Source organism: Sinocyclocheilus rhinocerous, unplaced genomic scaffold, assembly GCF_001515625.1.
Source record: "Sinocyclocheilus rhinocerous isolate Xijiao unplaced genomic scaffold, SAMN03320098_v1.1 scaffold633, whole genome shotgun sequence".
Lineage (NCBI taxonomy): Eukaryota > Metazoa > Chordata > Actinopteri > Cypriniformes > Cyprinidae > Sinocyclocheilus > Sinocyclocheilus rhinocerous.
This window is the reverse complement of record NW_015654568.1, coordinates 174,672-192,873: the sequence shown is the minus strand read 5'-3', so window position 1 is coordinate 192,873 and position 18,202 is coordinate 174,672. Positions and strand designations below refer to the sequence as shown.

General features: G+C 39.6%; 1 pseudogene; it reads left to right on the top strand.

The window, feature by feature from the left end:
- The first annotated feature begins 893 nt into the window (after positions 1-893).
- Positions 894-16,910, top strand: LOC107717657 (protein NLRC3-like; annotated as a pseudogene).
- Positions 16,911-18,202: the final 1,292 nt, after the last annotated feature.

The window sequence follows — 18,202 nt, the reverse complement described above, 5'->3', positions numbered from 1 at the left end:
GTATTGATTCTTTCTTGTGGACTGAGAAAATTACTGTCTACTTGATCCCAGACGACTTCTTCAAAGAACAAGAGCAAACAGGACATCTGTCTGTGTGTGTGTGTGTGTGTGTGTGTGAATGAGCACATAACCTCATCTGTCAATCACTGCAAGCTGGTATAGACAGCCCTTTCTGTGCAACACAAAAGGAGATACTGTTTAAAGTTTCCACAAAAGAATAATGCTGCTAATATATGTATGCATGTATGTATTTATTTATTCACTTACAGAGTTAGCTACCTACTGGGTCTGGGTATCAGCAGTCTTGTCCTTCAAAGTAGCTCATATCCAGACCAGATAAACACGCACGTGCGCTGTATATGACTCACAGGACGCATGCATTATTGATATGCATGTAGAGTTATTGCTCACGGCTGAATGTTGAACTCGTAGGCTGTGAGTCACGCCACACTGGAGCTCTGTGGGAAGTGATTCGTCACGCGGAAAGCTGTCAGTCAATCCCTGCAGTCTATAATTGCAGTGACACAGGGCAAGGAAATCAGATTCTCAAATGCATGCAATATAAATACGAATAGGCTATCGCACATTCAGACTGAGAGCAGCATCTGTTGGGCTGTAGGTGCACACCAAGTGTGTGTGTTACAAAAACGTACAGACGCGTTTTTGGCGATTAGTAAACAGACAGTGAACTCTAATTTAATAGAGCTAGGGCGCCATCTAGTGGTGTTTTCTTTTCGTTTCTTTTCTTTTCTTTTCTTTTCCTTTTTAACCTTAATTTCCAGCTGTAATAGTTTCATTTGAATTTAGTTTTGAAATATAACTTTAGAATTTAGAATTTAAAATAGAACTAAACCTCACTAGCCAATGAGAAACCAGCTCCCACGTGTACGCACTTCCACAATCGAAAGTAAAAACGCAGTAAAAACGTGTGCTACACCTAGGCCTAACGACAGGCGGTAAAACGGCATTTAAAAAGGCTTCACAGGTATTTGGTTTTTTTTTCATGATCGATGTTATTTTGTTTAAAAAGATTCTCATTTTGCAGATTCAGCAAGGATGTAAACTTTCGACGTATGTAAAAATGTTGTATTCTAATCTGCTCTCCGATAACTCTTTGTAAAGATTGACGGGATTGAGACATGTAACAAGACATGTTTATTTACATTTCCTTATTGTTTTTGCATGACACACATTTTAACAGTACCACGCAGTTTGGAACAAATTGTTGAGACAGAATGTTCGTCGCGCGCGGTTGCTATGTCAACATACCTATAATTTATTGTGCTTTTTAGCCATCCCTGCTCGCACTTCTTCCTTTCGGTTTCGCTTCTGCGTTGGTCGTTGAGTAATTTCTTCTACGCGGAGTTTAAAAGATCAGGGCACAGTAAACTACTACTTTCAGCAAAATATCAGGTAACTATAACAACAGTGTAAATAACTAATAATAACGCCTCAATTTCCGCGGTAACAGTAAACAGAAAACTAGCAAAGAGCATTTTACAAGACTGTGATGACGCGTTTAACGGTCCTATTTTTCATATTTGTATTCTTTTGAAAGATGTATGTACATTTATAACACTGTTCTTTGTATTATATTACCTTTGCATCAAATTACAAAAAAAAAAAACTAGTTAATGCTAATGCGAGGGTATTTCTAATGCACTATGGGAGGAGGGACGGTAAATTTGACATCGCTCTCTCTTCTGATTGTCCTTATCGGTCTCTCTCATTTTTTCCCTTTTATTGAAAGTCGTGAAAACACTATCGTTGGGTTTTTCTGTTTCTATTTGAGCAAATGGGAATGCAAAAAATATATTTGTGGTACTCATGCACTGCTCACGTTAACCCAACTATGGCGACTTCCGCTGCTGAGAAACACGGAAATGTGAAAAGGGTCCAAAAAACGTATAGCCTGCGTCCCAATGTGCACACTATCCATCCTAAATTCTATATGATATTAGTAATTTTAGTAATTTTCAATACTATTTAGGGCAGATAGGGTGGATAGTATGCACAGTGGGACGCAGGGTCGGTCAAAATGAGCAAACTCCAGCGTTTCAGCACTGACTAATCTCATCTGGTTAGGCCTATATAATGCACAACCGCTGTAAAATGGAAACGTGCTATAACATCAGCAGATCTAAACTTAATGCGCTCTCTACATTTCATTTCATTTTCATTTTCACTTCATTCGCGACAGCCGCGATACGTATCTATCATGGATATCCAGTCGAATTTTCATAAATGTAGGCCTAGGCCCAGGACCGTAGCTGGGGTTTGCAGGGCCCCGGTGCAGGTTTTACCCATGGGCCCTGTTTGAAATCGTGTAAATGGCACAAAAAAATAAATAGAACAAAGAGACAAATTAATCAATGTTTTAGTTTGTCCCAGGTGGTCAAGTACAGAAACAGAATAATCAAATATAAAATAGCATTGCATAGTCCTCACTAAATTAAATACATATTCATTCTTGTTAAAATCACAAAGTAATTCAGTCAAGAGCAGTGGGTGATTTTCTCTCTTTTACTTTCTTGGATTAACAGTAAGGACACTGACAGCAGTTTTACTACAAATACCATAGTTAAACTGGTTAGTGTAGCAAAAACATATGGTTACCTATGGATTAACTATATTAACCGTGGTTTTCTGGTTTCATTTGTTGTAAACCATGGTTAATTTTTTTAAGGGCTGCCATCTCGAAGTTGCTCTGTAGCTTTTAGTTTAATAGATGGTAGTAATGACAGGTTAGACAAATGTAGCCTACGTGAATGAGCCACTTCATGTACTAGGCACATAGCTTGACATTTGGGGTGTGGTCAGACCATGATAATATATTCAGGTTTCTTGGTTTCATATTGTACATTTACTGTACGTTATCTGTTTAAATACTGGGCTTGTCTCAATCAGTTACGCTGATATATAGGTTGAATATTTGAATTTGTCATCCAGTTTGTCCTGAACAGATTCTTTGGACCATATGGGCTGAGATTAAAATGGTTAAGAACAGTATGTTCTTCACGAAATTTAACATGCTTTCTGCCACTGTTTGACATTTAGAATTTTACCCCAAACTGAAAAGAAATACTTCACGTAAAAATGTGTGACTGTGTAAATATTTAATGAGGCAAGCACCATTCAGTTTGTTATTGGTTGTTTGTTGTGGTACTAACCTGTTTTGGAGCTGTCAGAGTTTAAAGAGTAAGTAACCCACAACATTTTGTCGAGGATTAAAAATTATGACACATAACCGTCAATGTCCTGTAGGTTATTGTTGTCTTGATGGACTTCGAGCTCTCAAACAGCAAAGAATGAATCAATTTCAATACGCAAACAAGATAAGGAGTATAATGTATATTTTTATATTTCACATATTAAATATGTATTTGATAACACTTTAGTATAGGGACCAATTCTCACTATTAACTAGTTGCTTATTAGCATGCCTATTATTAATATATTGGCTGTTTATTAGTACTTATAAGAATTTATTCTGCATGATCATATTCTACATCCCTAATCCTACCCAATCCCTAAATTTAACAACTACCTACTAACTATTAATAAGCAGCAAATTAGGAGTTTGAGGCAAAAGTCGTAGTTAATGGTTTGTTAACAGCGAGAATTGGACCTTAAAATAAAATGTGACATTCTAATTAACTAGTTATTCACATCTTTCAGTTTCATGCATTGTCTATCAAATATCTAAACTTAAACATTTAATAACAACATTTGCATGTCCATCATTTGTTTCATGTTTTTCTCCACTGCTATATCATCCTAATTTTGTGATAATGAGGCATAAGAAACACCACAATACACTGAATTACAGTAGTTGAGTCTAGATGTAATAAAAATATGAATAACTTCCAATTCGCTAAATAACAGAAAATGTTTACATTTTATAATAGCCCTTAATTGGAAGAAGCCAGTGTTCCTAATTCTGTCTCATTTACGTTTCTAAAGACTTGTCTGAAATCGTGGATATGGAGGAGGACTCGCCTGCTAAAGAGCGTCGCTATGAGAGCAGAGAGGAGGGAGGTGCACCATGTTCCAGTTGTGTGTCTACAACTTGAATGGATCGACCCAATAATTTCAGAACTGGAGCTGTGAATCCTGAAGCCATGTGAGATTCTTTTTCCAGTATTGGAGACAAGAACCTGAGACATCAGATAGGCATAAGAAACAATACGATTGCTTTGTCTGATCTCTGGATCTCTAGGAGAAAAAGAGGATGCCAATTTTTTTCTGTTTTTATTCCAAGTGTTTCTTCTGGTAGTTTATTTAAAAAAAAAAAACACTTACATTAAGTCTTCTGTTAGAACCGTAGCTGTTTAAATAACCATTTTGCAGTCATATTTGTATGCTTATGTAAAGTTGACTTTATTTGCACGTGCAGTGTTTTTTTTGTACTGTGTCTTATGTTTTCAGAAAAGCATCTGAAATCATGGATATGGAGGAGGGCTCTCCTGCTAAAAAACGTCGCTATGATAGGAGAGAGAAGACAACAAATTTATTGGATCCACCAACTAATTTCAGAACTGGAGCTGTGAATCCTGAAGCCACGTGAGATTCTTTTTTTCAGTAGTTTCTCTGTACCTCTAAGAGAAAAAGAGGAGTTTTTGTTTTTTGTTCCAAAACAGTTGCAACTGAGTGGATATCTGTTACAAACATGCAATATTAGGTATATAAATATTTATTATAATAAAAGATTTTATCTAAGGCCATGCACATGCATAGATAGATCCCAAGTGTTACTCAAGCACCTTTTTAGTTTGGCCTTTGACTAGATACGTGCCCTTTTTACAAATGTAACCTCCAGATGGCACAGCCTTCACAATGAGTGACACAGTGAAAGCCGACACATTTAACACACACAAATCGAGCAGCATCCTCATCTTCCTGATCGGTCTTCATTGGTGACAGCCAGATAGCAATGTGTTTGTCACTGCTATGAAATTAAATCAATTAAAAAAACTGCCAGCCTATTTTAGGCATTAATCCTCCATCAAGCATAACAGCAAGCAAGCTGGTGTAAAACAGCTTCACGTAAGGTTGGAAATGCCACCAAAATGAATAAAAATGCCCACAAAGTTCAAGATATAAAATGCGACTGTATGAGTGCATTTTTTTAACATTTGTAACATAGACAGTTGCGTGTCTAGAAAGACTACAAATTCAGTGGATCAAGCAGTGACCGCTGGAGCCATGTGAGATTTTTGCCTGTATTGGACAAAGAATACATGCATATTAGAGAAAAAATTTGCAGTATATTTGTGTAGCATGCCAGCATGGTATATACCTAAAAGAGCTCTGTTCTGTGCGATGTGAAATGTAGACAAAATGCTCTAATTGCTTTCTCTTTTGATGGGCCTGCAGTGGGGAAAATGAATTTTCCATTAAAACAGTCAAAACCACTCACAAAACCAGAATGAAGAAAAAGTATGAGCGCTTATTTGAGGGAATCAACCTACGAGAGAATGAAAGACTCCTAAACACCATCTACACACAGCTCTACATTATAGAGGGAGAGAGAGAAGGGGTGAATGAAGAACATGAGGTTTTACAGATGGAGAAAACAACCAGAACACAAGACACTACAATCTGCTGCAATGACATCTTTAACCCCCCACCTAAACCAGGATGGGAGGAGAAATACAAAATAAAGACTGTCCTTACTAAAGGCGTCGCTGGAATTGGAAAAACCGTCTCTGTGCAGAAGTTCATTCTCGACTGGGCCGATGGAGAAGCCAATCAGGATGTGGATTTCATATTTGTGCTTCCATTTTGAGAGCTGAACTTGATCCGAGATCGTCAGTACAATCTTCACAGACTTCTGCTGGGCTTAAATCCTGAACTTCAAGATCTGGACTCAAAGATTTATGAAGAATGTAAAGTTGTGTTCATCTTTGATGGGCTGGATGAAAGCAGAATCACACTGACGTTTTCAGACAGTGAGAAAGTTTCTGATATAAATGAGTCTTCATCAGTGTGTGCGTTATTGTAAAACCTCATCAGAGGAGATCTGCTTCCCTCTGCTCTCATCTGGATCACCTCCAGACCAGCAGCAGCCAATGAGATCCCCTCTAACTACATCAACCAGGTGACAGAAATTCAGGGATTCAGTGAGACTCAGAAGGAGGAATATTTCAGGAAGAGAATCAGTGATGAGCATCAAGCCAGCAGAATAATCTCACACATCACAAAATCAAGAAGCCTCCACATCATGTGCCACATCCCCGTCTTCTGCTGGGTCTCATCCACTGTGCTTCAAAACATCCTGAAACAAGATATCAATGCAAAAATCCCTCAAACTCTGACTGAGATGTACATCCACTTCCTGCTCATTCAGATCAACATGAGGAGCCAGAAGTATGAAGAGAGAGATCCAGAGAAACTCCTGCAGTCCAACAGAGAAGTTATTGTGAAACTTGCTGAAGTGGCTTACAATCAGCTGATGAAGGGCAATGTGATGTTCTATGAGGAGGACCTGATTGAGAGCTGCTTAGACGTCACTGAAGCATCAGTGTATTCTGGGATTTGCTCAGAGATCTTTAAGGAGGAATCTGTGATTCATCAGAGGAAAGTCTACAGCTTCATTCATCTCAGCTTTCAGGAGTTTCTGGCAGCTCTCTATGTGTTTTACTGCCACCTACACGACAACAAGGAAGTACTGAAGTCATTTTACATATCCAAGCAATTGTCATTGTACATGCTGCTTAAAGCAGCAGTTGATAAATCATTGAAGACTGGACACTTTGATCTTTTCCTCCGCTTCCTGCAGGGCATCTCACTGGAGTCCAATCAGATACTCTTAGAGGATCTATTGACATACACGGAGGACAACTTAGGGGCCTAAAATGCGATCACAACATATATTAAAGATACAATTTTTGGTGACAAACAACTCTCAGCTGATAAGTCTATCAATCTCTTCCTCTGTCTGCTGGAACTGAATAATCAGACTCTCTACAGAGAGATTCAGAGTTTTGTGAATTCAGATAAACTCTCATGGACGAAACTCTCTCTCCCTTACTGCTCAGCAGTAGCCTACATGCTTCAGATGTCAGATGAGGTGCTGGATGAACTGAACCTCAAGAAATTCAACACATCAGATGAAGGCAGAAGGAGACTGATACCAGCTGTGAGGAACTGCAGAAAAGCCCTGTAAGCATTTGGCATTTGGCATTTTGTGTGAAAAGAAGTTTTAACATGGAACGAGTTGTAATCTCAACATAATCACAATTTATCTCCTGTGTCCTTTCTAGGCCCTGTTTACACCTGGTATTAAGATGTGTTTTTGTCAATTCGAAGTGGACGACACGATAAATAGAGGTGTGAACGTGGTCGAAAACGTTTTGATCTTGTCCACTTTCGAGCAGAATAAAATGACATATGATAAGAATAAAATAAATTGGTCTACACAAAATGTTTTGACTGATATGTGTTAAAGATTTTTCATTTATTCATGCAGTAAATTTTTTAAAAATAGAGGAAACACACACACACAGTGTTAGGCTTGTAAATTGTGTAAGCTTATTTTACAATATTAGACCGAAAGATGAAAAAAAGCCTACATAGACTGGACCATACACCCTCACTTCAAAATAAATCAGAACAGAAGTGGTCGAAAGTGGACAGAAGAGACGTTTTAAAGGGGTCATTGGATGCCCATTTTCCACAAGTTGATATGATTCTTTAGGGTCTTAATGAAAAGTCTGTAACATACTTTGGTTAAAATTTCTCAATGGTAGTGTAAAAAACACCTTTTTAAACTTGTCAAAAACAGCTCTGTTCACAGCGACCCGTTTCAGTGCATGTCCCTTTAAATGCTAATGAGCTCTGCTCACCCTGCCCCTCTCTTCCGTGGGGTGATGAGCAGTTCTCTCTGATACTGTAAACTTTAGCCGCATTTGTCGTGGAACTTGCTAACTAGCACATTATTAGGAAAGGCGATTTGCAAAGATTCATAAAAAGGCACATTTAGGTTGATCGGGGGCACATTTGCTTCAAAAACAAAAGTAATCCACTGCGTCTTCAGTGGCTCAGATGTCGGAAGTAAAAAATCAAATAATAATAATAATAATAAGTATTAGAGAAGCTCATTTGAGCGTGATTGCATTTTGGCGTCTTTGTTTCCATTGTGTAGTCATAGTCTCCAGAGCATGCGCCGTTAATGCCCTTTCACATGAGCGCAGCATGCGCTAAACCTGCACGGTTTAAAACATTTAGAGCTCAAATCTGCCCTTTGAACACAAGGCTCTCCAGATGTAGGGCTGAATGGGAACGTTATCAATGTGTCTGTCCAGTAACTGATGAACGCGCAGTTTGCAGACAAGCATTTCAGTTGCTCACGGTGGACTGTCTGACTTAAAGGGACAGTTCACCCAAAAATGAAAATTCTGTCATAATTTACCCAGGTTGTTCTAAACCTGCAAACATTTCTTTCTTCTGTTGAACATAAAAGAAGATACTTTGAAGAATGTGGGTAACCAAACAGTTTCTGGTCCCCAATAACTCATAGACCCCATAGACCCATATTTATTAATTTATCATTTATATTAATCATAAATATATACATAGTAAATAATCATATATGTCATATACAATTTGGCATTTTTTTGTGAATGGGTGTCCCTTATTTTGCCTCGCTGAAGGTGGCAACCCTATTTGAGACAGTGCTCATGATTTATTGATATTTAAAAAAAAAACACTGGGTGGATTTTTATCATTATAGGGTGGTTGTGTCACACTGCCAAGACAAATTTCAGATCAAACATGTAAAGGTGAATTTAGCATCCGATGACCCCTTTAAAACACCAGCTGTGAACGGGGATGTGTCTCCCTTGTCTACTTGTGATCCGATCGACCAAAACGTATTTTAATACCAGGTGTAAACAGGGCCCTAGAGAGATCAACTATGATTGTGATAAATGGTGCTTTGAAATGTTTAGGACAAAGTAACAGTTGTTAACGGTGAGATAAAATTATTTTGCAATCTTCCTATTTAAGTGGTATTCTGCAATGTGTTAATTAAGAATTTCCTGTTCTTTTTAGATTGTCAGGTTGTAATCTCACTGATCAGTGTTGTGAATGTGTGGCTACAGCGCTACAAATAAATTCCTCATTGAGAGAGCTCGACCTGAGTAACAATGACCTGAAAGATTCAGGAGGGAAGCTGCTCTTTGATGCACTGAAGAGTCCAAAGTGTCAACTAGAAAAACTGAGGTTTGTTTTGTCAGATTCTTTTGTATATATTTTTATTACTTTTTTTATTTTACCAACAGTATATAGAGAGTGGATATGTTGGATAAGAGTGAATAAGTGGCTATGTTCAAAGATACTGTTATTTGCCTAAGAACATAAGACTTTTTTTCAGTATTTCAAGTCTACACAGTTTCTAAAAATATTACAGCATCATTTAACAATATTGAAATCAGATAAAAAAAAAAAAACCTTTGTAATGTCACAATTCAAGTATAATATCCAATAAATTTGGAGCACAATTTACTAAAAGTCACACAGCTCACTGAAAGCTTTGTAAAATTTGTTTTGTAAAGCATCAAATGCATTCTAAATGTGGTGCTAACATAAGGGTCAAATATGTAATCATTTACTCTTCAATTTAGATTGTCCATCTGTAATTTCACTGATCAGTGTTGTGAAAGTCTGGCTTCAGCTCTTCAATCATCAAACTCCTGTCTAAAGGAGCTGGACCTGAGTAACAATAACTTGAAAGATTCAGGAGTGAAGCTGCTCTCTGATGCACTGAAGAGTCCAAACTGTAAACTGGAGAAGCTGAGGCAAATTTAAACTAGTCATTCATTCATTCATTCATAAATATGTATTTATTCCTTTGATGTCTGTCATTGTAGATTATCTGGTTGTATGGTGACAAAGGAAGGCTGCTCTCATCTGGCTTCAGCTCGGAGTTTAAAATTCTCCCATTTGAGAGAGCTGGATCTGAGCTACAATCACCCTGGAGATTCAGTGCTCAGACAGGAGGATCCAAACTGCAAACTGGAAAAACTTTGGTATGATGGACACTTTTTAATTAAATGTAGTTGTATATGATTTACTTCATGAACTCTAAATTAAGGGACTGAGATGATGTTTGTTTACATATTGAACGACAAACAAAATACATATTTACATGTCCATACAAATAGCATAGATTATAGCACACAAATATAAAATATAATATACAAATAGCACACATTCTGAGAATGTGACTCCAGCAGCAGAAAATGATCCAATTAAACATTTACATAGCCAATGTTTTTCTGTTAAAGGTAGGGTAGGCAGTTTTTGCACTAGTAGTATACTACAGAACTACAAAAATAAAGCATGATTTTCTGCAACCTTTGCAAAATTTTACGACAAAATTAAAAATTAGGGCATGTTCACACTTGGCATATTTTTTGACAAGAAAAAGTTGACAAGGGTGCTTTTTTTAAGACTGCTGGAACAGTATGAAAGTAGACATTTTATATGGAAGACAAAACAACTGTAAACAGGGACTGGATGAAATTTTTAGTAAAAAAAAAAAAAAAAAGCTGTCAGCGTTTTGGTTACAAATAGCAGCCGAGGGCATCTTTTGTTACTATAACAACAGCCGTAACAGTAGCCTAGTGCTGTGTGGTGCGGAAATGTCCAGAAAGAGGATGTTAGCTCTTGCATTGGCTTTTGAAGTTAACGGGGAGGAGAACGTCAGTTCACAGCAACGTTTGTGGGTGCACGACGACATATGGGAAAGTAAACCATATGGTGCTTACAACAATTTAGTGCAGGAGCTCCGGTTGGATGATGCACGGTTTGCGGCATATTTAGATTAAACAAAGTTTATCTACTGGCACCTTCTCCATTTTTTCTTGTTGTTATGAAAACGACAGGTCTCACTACTCGCTTGTCATTGGTCAGCTGTCAAAAAGGCACTTGACGTAGGGCGTTTTTTTTTTCAGAAAAGTTGAACTTTTTTCAACTTAAAAAGACGCTCTGAGCTAAAAGACACCGGCGGTGGTGTTTAAAAAAGCAGACTTTTTTGATAACACGGTTTACTCCATAGGATTATAATGTAAAACAGACGCTGGCAGCTTCAAAAAAGACGCCAAGTGTGTACATAGCCTAAACCTTCTAGGACGAATTCAGAAAACCCTTTTTTTCCCTGAAAATTCAGAATATTAAAAAAGTTAATGACAGAAAATGATGTAATTTGGTGCAATGAACTCATTAAGCGAAAGAATTAGAGGGGAAAAAAACTTACAGTTCAAAGATTATTAGCATAGACAAATTTAGACAGTTGGTGGTGCTACAGGGTTTGAGTTAGAGACAAACGTCTTGGGTTACGCATGTAACCATGGTTCCCCAAGAGGGAACGAGACGCTGCGTTCTCTAGTGGACACTTTGGGGACTGCTGCCAGCAGGACCAGTGTCTGAAGCATGTGTGAAAAAAACTCTAATCCTATTGGTCCACGTGGCCCGTGACGTCATGGACGGGCACCCAGAAGTGTAAAAGGGCACCTGCTGAACATGTCACCAACTTGGTTGTGTGAAGGAGATGCGAAACAGCCAGGCCAAAGGCATGGCGAGGGGACGCAGTTCCCTCTCGGGAACGAGACACTCGGGGAACCATGGTTACATGTGTAACCCGAGACATTGCCCTTCTAGGGAACTCGCACTGCGTCCTCTTGTGGACACTTTGGGGAATGAAATGCGAACTATGCCATGCCATGGCACATGCCTGTCCACCTGGTGGGAGAGCACCAAGAAATTGATAGAGACACACCTAACCTTTCCTCAGAAAGTGAAAGTGAAAGTGACGTGACATGTGGCCAAGTATGGTGACCCATACTCGGAATTAGTGCTCTGCATTCATCCCATCCAAAGTGCACACACACAGCAGTGAACACACACACACCGTGAACACACACCCGGAGCAGTGGGCAGCCATTTTTTGCTGCGGCGCCCGGGGAGCAGTTGGGGGTTCAGTGCCTTGCTCAAGGGCACCTCAGTCGTGGTATTGAAGGTGGGAGAGAGCGCTGTACATTCACTCCCCCCACCTACAATCCCTACGAGACTCGAACCTGCAACCTTTGGGTTACGAGTCCGACTCTCTAACCATTAGGCCACGACTTCCCCCGAAAGGGAAGAAAGGGGCCAAGCAACTGATGCCCCAGGCTGCTTAGATAATTTGAAAAATGGGGAACCCAATTTCAGATGAATGAGGTACATCTAAACTAAGTTAGTAACACAGCTATCCTCAGATAGCTATGCTATGTGAGCTATCTACCAATACCTTCCCACAAAACTGCCCAGACAGAGAGGGGGCTATCTGCTTACAACCCTAACAGGGGATATAGCACAGTCTAGGCTAAGGCTCAAGGAGACTGCTACTTAAAAACCCTAAGCAGGGGAACAATCACCGAGCTGGCACTTAGCTATCCTCAGATAGCCATGTTCTTACGAAGGGGAACCCACTGTAAATTGCCAGGACCACCAACAGTGGGCTATCTACTTAAAAACCCTAACAGGGGAGACAGCACTGTCTAGGCAAGGGCTCAAGGAGTCCACTACTTAAATAATCTAACAAGGGGAGCAGTCACCGAGCTGGCACACAGCTATCCTCAGATAGCTATCCTCCAGGGGTCCTAACTGAAGATTGCCAAGACCACAGAGAGTGGGCTATCTACTTAAAAACCCTAACAGGGGAGACAGCACCGTCTAGGCAAGGGCTCAAGGAGTCCACTACTTAAATAATCTAACAAGGGGAGCAGTCACCGAGCTGGCACACAGCTATCCTCAGATAGCTATCCTCCAGGGGTCCTAACTGAAGATTGCCAAGACCACAGAGAGTGGGCTATCTACTTAAAAACCCTAACAGGGGAGACAGCACACTCTAGGCAAGGGGTGCAAGGAGAGCACTACTTAAATACCCTAGTAAGGGGAGAAGTCACCAATCTGGAGCACAGCTATTCTTGAATAGCAGTTCCCTCAGATAAGGCTGAAGATTGCCCATACAGGTGGTGAGGAGCTTCGGTAGAACAACAGTGAACTGATGTCAGGACAGGCCATATGTCAGTAAAAACGAATTAACCTGTCCTGTCGGCCATTATACTGACTGTGCTCGTAGCGCATGCTCATTAATTGCATGCACAAATATGGCGGTGTGCTTTAGCCTGTATCATTTTATATTAAAGCGCGAATTAAACTACGAGCATGCGTGTCAGATCTACGTCATGTTCAGCAGCGGCAGCTCTTAAAGTAATAGCCAAATAACCGAATAACCCAGCTGCTGTGATGTCTGTTCATCAAAGAACAAAAGAAAAACAATAACTTTTGTACCTTTAAGGATTTATCTACATTTCATTTAGAATTTAGTGTTTGATAAATTTATTCAATTTCTGTATATTTCCTACTTGCTTAAGGGCACAGGTAAATATGACATTTATTATAATGGGTTTATGTGAAGATTGGTTTAAGTTCACTTAAATTAGAAGTTATTTTTTAAAGTCGTAATAAATGTTAAAATTGATAGCTCTCAATTATACTGTAATGTTAGTATAGTCAGCATTACATATAGTCAATGGTTAAATACTAGTGGGAAAAAAACAATTTCCTAGAGACATCAGTAGTATTGGTATCAGTAATAAATAAATGGTATCGCCTTCAGTCATAAAAAAGATGCCATTAAACAAATATTAAAAACATACTGACTTTATGTTGTTTCTACATTAATTTGAAGATTAAATGTGAAATTATTGCAATATAAAAGTATATTTAAAAACATTAATGTTAGGTGGGATTAATCGCGATTAATTTCAGAAAAAAAATGTGCGATTAATTAGTTAAAAATGTTTTAATCGATTGACAGCACTCACTACTTAAAACCCAAACAGGGCAGACAGCACAGTCTAGGCGAGGGGCTCAAGGAGGCTACTTCAGTCCCCTAATAAAGGGAGCAGTCTCCGAGCTGGAACACAGCTATCCTCGAATAGCAGTTTCCTAAACACAGATTCAGCGCTTACTTGAGAGAGCTTGTGCCAAGGGGATCCCAACCTAGTTATAGAAGCCAGGCTGGAACACAGCTGCCCTCAGACCACTATATTGCAGAGCAAAGTAAGTTTGAGCTGGAGCATAACTATCCACAGACAGCTACACTCTGAGCAGGGGCTGTCCACTTAAAAGCCCAGAGGCAGGGGAACAGTCTACTCAGCCCAAACTTAATATGCGGGATTCAGAGGGGCCGCCCACTTAAAAATACCCAGAGACCTGGGGAGGCAGCCCACTCCTAAACCCATCTGGCTAACACAGGAAGAGACATTCCCCAAAATCAGACCGCCCAACCTTACTACCCTGTGCTGAGAAACGCTCTGGAGGAGGAGTGAGGTATCATCTTCTGGACTCAACTCCCGAAGGGGGAAGGAGCAGGAGAGTACTGCTCACTAGCCATGTCTATGATCCTCAGATCACGATGGGCCAGACCCCTCAGAGGTAAAGAGGACCTTAACCGGCTTAGAATTAACCTCTCGAAGGCCGCTGACCATGCCCACACCTACCTGATCTAATAGACCTTTGACAGATATGTCAAAGGAGCCCAGAAAGCCAGTCTACCAACAGATGCCACACCATGATTATCGTGGCCACAAACGCTCTCAAGCATCAGCAGCAGAAAACTGAGTGACACACGACACAGCAGCTGTTTCGGGGGACACCCCCAAACCAATCTAGGTCACTAAAACACCCTGGGAGAGAAAGCTCACAAGCATCTCTCAACAGAGCATCTAAATCCATGCTCAACGAGACTCTCCACACGATAATATGCAAATTAGAGAGGCACAGTGGTCTCGCACGCTCTGAGCTAAAAAAACGACTCGCTAAAAACGATAACACAAAAGTCAGAATATGCCCTCAAGTGTTAGAAACCAAACACAGAGGCACACATTCCCTAAAGCGCTGCTCGACTCACACGCTGAACAAACAGACGGCTCCTGAAGACAACAAAAGTTGGTGACGTGTTCAGCGGGTGGCCTTTTATACTTCCGAGTGCCCACCCAAGACGTCACGGGCTACATGGACCAATAGGATTGGAGTTTTTTCACATGTGCTTCAGACTCGGGTCCTGCTGGCGGCAGTCCCCAAAGTGTCCACTACAGGATGCAGCGCGAGCTCCCTAGAAGAGGAATTTGCTGTAGTTAATGTTCAGAAAGTCCTCTACCTGTGTGCCAAATTTCATAACTTTCTCGCAAGCGGTTCTGTGGGCTGCCATAGACTCGAGCGGAAGAAGAAGAAAATATAATGCGGGATACAATAGTTGCTTTTGCACCTTCTATGCTTGGCTCCTAACTAGGGTTGCAAAGGGGTTGAAAAATTCCAGAAAATTTCTGGAATCCTTCCAAAAGTTTCAGAAAATTCCATAAAGTTTCCAAAAAAACCCTGTAAAGTTTCCAAAACTTCTGGAAAGTTTCTGAAATGTAATGATTATTTACTTTATTTGCTGATTTTTTATATATATATATTTTTTTGCATTGTATTTTTAAGACTTTTATTCAGATGAATAGAACATGGCAAATTATGCTTTATTTTTTTCTTTGACAGTCTGGATCACGGGGGAGAGAACATGATTAAAGCAGGACTACAAAAATGTAGGTCTACACATATTTTCTTCATGGTACACAATTTTAAACAAGACTAGAATAAGGTCTCAAGTATAAAATGTTTTAGTGTATATGTGTTCAAAAATATTTTTGTGGAACCAATAAGTAAATCCAAGTCCAATTTGATTCTTCTAAATATTTTGTGGTCTTATTAATGTCCTTTTTTCTTGTGGTTTGATGCAGATTTCTGTGATCTCACACTGGATCCAAACACGGCACACAATCGGCTCTCTCTTTTAGAGAGCAACAAAAAGTTGTTATATAATTCAAAACCGATGTCATATCCTGATCATCCAGAGAGATTTGACGGCCTTCAGCAGGTTCTGTGTAAAGAGCGTCTGTCTGGACGCTGTTACTGGGAGGCTGAATGGAGTGGGGAGGGTGATATGGTGCTGTCATATGAAGGAATCGGCAGGAAAGGAAAAGGTGATGACAGCAGGTTCGGAGCCAATGACAAATCCTGGATTCTGAGCTGTTTTGTGGAGAAACTGATTGCCTGGCATAAACAGAGAATAGACATAAGTCCCCCAGCACCTCCCTTAAACAAAGTAGGAGTGTATCTGGACGAGCCGGCTGGGATTCTGTCCTTCTACAGCATCTCTGACACAAACACACTCAGACACTTACACACATTCAACACCACATTCACTGAACCCCTCTATGCTGGATTTGTGCTTTATAATGCTTCAGTGTCTCTGTGTGATGCTAAACAACAGGATGAACAATTACAAGATATACAGTGACCCCCAAAAGTATTAGGTCTTATGAGACACAATTAAAAACGTCAAAACAAGTGTCCTTTATTTTAAATATTTTTTAGAATAGATATATACATATGCATGTTCATGTTGACAGTGATTATAAAAACAGGATGTGTAACAGATGGACAAATCAGACACATTATTATTTGTTATATTTAACAAATAATCCAACAGACCCCTCACCCAACAATCGGACTGGGTGCCAGGATGTCTGTGAACGACGCCCCAGGATACTGGTTATCATGGCAGCCAAGAAACCTCAGGCAGATACAGTAACATAGCTTTTATGGCTTAATGGAATGCAGAGCAACTCTCACTCCATTTCCCCATAGGAAAGACACATAATGCCCATGAAAAGGGACTCTTCCTCATTCATTCATAGAGAAAACCTTCTATGAATGAACATGCATATCTCCAGGACATTGTGTGAAGTTTTGGGCTCGTTACTCAAAATTTTAATTTATTACTCGTTACTAGGGATGTAACGATTACCGGTTTGACGATAAATCATGATAAAATTCCCCACGGTTAGTATTAACCGTTTCATATTTTAATTATCATTATAACCATATTAGATTACCGCGATTTGAACAACTGATGATAAATAAATACTGTAGCATAAAGCACAGTTTTAAGTAACACTCATGTGCGCACATCACGCAGAGTAGTTTCGTTTCGTGTGAAAAGACGGCAGAAAAGCTGGGAGGTTTTAAAAGAGTGCCAAGGGCATAGGCGCCAATACCTGAGCACCCACTGAAAAACACGAGATAGTCTCCGTTCATTTTAACCAATAAGAAATGGATTGCAGCTTTTACGACTTTATTCTCGTTTTCATAGTTCATTTGAAGCTGTTTTTGGCGTTATTTTAATGGCAAATGTCAAGAGTGCATTATTGTAATACGAATATATAGTGATCATGGCTCTGCGCTGATCAGATATTACGTGTGTGCGCCCTCAAACTTTGTCCTGTGTACACGCGAATAAGTGCTTATTGTAAACAGGTATTTATGAAATCATTTTATTTAGTGAAGCGCAACCCTCATAGAAAGAATGCGTGTATTATTTGGTAACTAATGTATTTGCAGAATGAATTAATTATATGAATGCATCTCTGAAGGTTCTGACTGTCTTCAGAAAAGATTCGATGCCATTTTGTTTTCATCTTCGCTCCATGCAATACCTAAAGAAGTGTTCTTAATTGCAATGCTGCTTTGTCTACGGAGTTCACGGGAAACGGCTCTAATTCACCGTTTCCATAAGCGCCACCTGCTGTCATAGAGTAGATTTTACAGAGACTTACATTTACATTCAGCTTGTGTGCAGTTTTTGTCTGGCCGCATTTGCATGCCCTACTGTAGCCTAAATTTTGACCAGTTGATGAAAAACAAGCTTATGGATTCTACACATTTAAACAATTCAGATAAGTTATCTAGAATTATTTATGGAGCAGATAAATATATATATATATATATGTGTGTGTGTGTGTGTGTGTGTGTGTGTGTGTGTATGTATGTATGTATGTATATATATACTGGGCTGACTGAGCTTTCACGAAACACTCACAGACTCTATGAAAGATCCAAGTGTAGCATTTAATAAAGTAATCCACATGAAACAAAAGAGCAAAATGCATCACACAAGGTGAAAACAGACCGGTCAGCAGCAAGCACAGAGCAATTCCTCCACAACCCAAAGCTCAGTCAGCCCAGTATATATACACTAGTGATGCAAAGTCCGATTCATTTCCGCGAACCGGTTCTTTTTGGACAGATCGGCTCATTGAACCGGTTC